Genomic DNA, 3066 nt, shown 5'->3' with positions numbered 1-3066 from the left:
GTAGTCAATTTCAATTTATTCCCCTATGTAATTTAATTTCTAGTCATTATTGTACTCAATTTGTGTCAATTATAATCAAAATTAACATCAATTTGGCCATGAAATCAAATTTCTATTTTTGACCTATATATGTACATGCCAATCGAATATATGTATATATCCCGTGTATTGACGTATGCAGTAATCAAAAGTTAGGTAACTGAATCTAATTAACCGATATTCCAACCGAAAATATAAACAAATTATTTTATTACTTTTTATTACTATTTTTAATGATTTATCAATTCAAATATAATATTATATTATTTTTTCGTAAATATGCACACTCACAATTATTTTACAAAATACAATAGCTATTATTATTATTATTATTATACAATTTCATTTAAATTCTTCTACGTATTTAATTTTCAATCATTTTGTGCTCAATTGATGACAATTATAGCCACCTTTAATACATTAAAAAGTCTCATTTTTTTTTTAATCCTTTAATCTCAGCCATGGATCAAGATAAATCCAACGGCTGATATCACACCCCCTTTTCTTTCCTTTTTAACCAACGAAACAAACCCTAATTCACTTATTATCTCAACAGCCGCATGTCTCTTTCTCCCTCTTCCACTCTTTCTTTCTCTATCAAATAGCAAAAGCTGCTGCCGGTCACCGTATCTAGTGAGACGCCGGAGCAGTGGCGCCCCATCGCCGGCCTCCTCTCTCTGCTCTCCCGTTTCCAGCCGTGGCAATACCCACCAGCCACTGCTCCAGCGTCGACTCCATCTCTGTCGCTCAACCGGCGAAATTCAACAGCCAACTCCACCGCTGGCCACCAAATCCGAACCAACCGCCATAACAGCCAACTTCGGTCGCCGTACCATCATTTTGGCCAGCGAAATCAGTCTCACCAGTGGACGCCAACCATGGACGATGAATCTCCAACCAACACCGCCATTGCTCCACCCGTTTCCGATAAAAAAATCAGTCCATTACCATCGTCACTCCGTTAAATGTCAACGGAAGAATCTTAAGTACATGACGAATTCACATGCGAATCCGTCTTAGGTTTGATTTCTTTTTTCAATTTTCGACAAAAACCCTTTATGTTGATTATTTTTGTTTTACTGATTCTGTGATTTGAAATTAGTGAAATTTGATTTTTTGAATTTGGATTTGACTCTTTGATTTCCTGCTTATTTGTATTCTTTAATTGACATATGCTAAGTCCTTTACCGTTTGTTTGGCAATACTATTGTTGAATCATAATCTTAGTAATATAATAGTTTAAGTGTAGCTACTTGAAAACTAAAATTTAGGAAGAGTTTGCCTGATGAATGTGAATCTAGCTACATTTTTTCGCATTTAAACTATCATCTCTACCATTTAGGGACCTAGCTGTTAGTATAGCTACCGGTCATCTTCAATAGTTTCCTCACATCTAACTTAACTGCTGCATTGCCTTCGACAACTCATAGTTAAGAGTTATTGATGAAAAGGTGAATACGAGAATTTAATCATGTACTGGCCGATTAGTGCTGTATCCATTAATTAATCTTTTACACAGGTGAATTTTGCTTAGCAATTATTTTAAAGCTGTTTGAATCTAAAGAGTGTTGTCGGGTGTATGAGCTAGGCTGCTCTGTTCTGATTGCTTTAGGAGGCCTCCTTATCACATGAAAAGCTGTGAAATGTGAGTCATTAGTCCTGTATCTTTTTTTTTACATGTTAATATTCCTTTAACTGGAACTTGGAAGGATGGTACTCTCCTTCTAGCATGATATTGCATAAACAACATCTTGATTTGGTCAGTTCTATTAGTTGACAACATAGGCTTTTCCAATTTTGCTTAGGAGTGCCCTTTTCTTAGGTTTAGTTTGACAGTGCAAGCTTTTAATCGCACTTTCACATTCCAATTTATAGCTGAGATCATGAGACAAACATCTTGTGCTTAAAGCTTGTGGTAGTTTCCTGAATATCGGTCTATAGCTGTGTATATTATTATTTCAGTTTTCTTTTGTTCTTGTTTTAATTTAGATTCATATCCCTCTCTTAAGTTCTTGGTTCCTGTGGTGCTACCTGGACGAGGCATCAAACTCCCCACATATATATTGTCTAGTTTAAATACAATTCTTAAATCACGTTAGTTTAGGTGTAGGTACTTGAAATGTGAACTTGTGTTTTGAATTTTGTTAAGTGTGGTCTCTTGAGAAGTGAGTTAGTGACATGAAAATGTTTAAGTGTAGGTACTTGAAATGTGGACTTGTGTTTTGATTTTAGTTAAGTGTGGTCACTTGAGAAGTGAGTTAGTGACTTGAAAATGTTCAAGTGTAGGTACTTGAAATGTGGACTTGTGTTTTGAATTTAGTTAAGTGCGGTCACTTGAGAAGTGAATAAGTACTTGAAAATGTTTAAGTGTAGTTGCTTGAAATGTGGACTTGTGTTTGAATTTAGTTAAGTGCGGTCATTTGAGAAGTGAGTTAGTGACTTGAAAATGCTTAAGTGTAGGTACTTGAAATGTGGACTTGTGTTTTGAATTTAGTTAAGTGTGGTCACTTGAGAAGTGAATAAGTACTTGAAAATATTTAACTGTAGGTACTTGAAATGTGGACTTGTGTTTTGATTTTAGTAAAGTGTGGTCACTTGAGAAGTGAGTTAAGTACTTGAAAATGTTCAAGTGTAGGAACTTGAAATGTGGACTTGTATTTTGAATTTAGTTAAGTGTGGTCACTTGAGAAGTGAGTTAAGTACTTGAAAATGTTCAAGTGTAGGAACTTGAAATGTGGACTTGTGTTTTGAATTTAGTTAAGTGTGATCACTTGAGAAGTGAGTTAGTGACTTGAAAATGCTCAAGTGTAGGTACTTGAAATGTGGACTTGTGTTTTGAATTTAGTTAAATGTGATCACTTGAGAAGTGAGTTAGTGACTATGCTTAAGTGTAGGTACTTGAAATGTGGATTTGTGTTTTGAATTTAGTTAAGTGTGATCACTTGAGAAGTGAGTTAGTGACTATGCCTAAGTGTAGGTACTTGAAATGTGGACTTGTGTTTTGAATTTAGTTAAGTGTGGTCACTT

General features: G+C 35.0%; 1 long non-coding RNA gene across 1 annotated transcript in view; it reads left to right on the top strand.

Annotated features, from left to right (window-relative positions):
• The first annotated feature begins 573 nt into the window (after nt 1-573).
• Nucleotides 574-3066, top strand: part of LOC124891859 — a 3377-nt gene continuing 884 nt past the window's right edge. Inside the window, exon 1 of the long non-coding RNA XR_007049914.1 lies at nt 574-1059. This is a non-coding gene — a long non-coding RNA (uncharacterized LOC124891859). The remainder of the gene's footprint in view (nt 1060-3066) is intronic.

Source organism: Capsicum annuum, unplaced genomic scaffold, assembly GCF_002878395.1.
Source record: "Capsicum annuum cultivar UCD-10X-F1 unplaced genomic scaffold, UCD10Xv1.1 ctg41623, whole genome shotgun sequence".
Lineage (NCBI taxonomy): Eukaryota > Viridiplantae > Streptophyta > Magnoliopsida > Solanales > Solanaceae > Capsicum > Capsicum annuum.
Note: the sequence above shows the minus strand (reverse complement) of the source record. Positions and strands in the feature narration are given on the sequence as shown.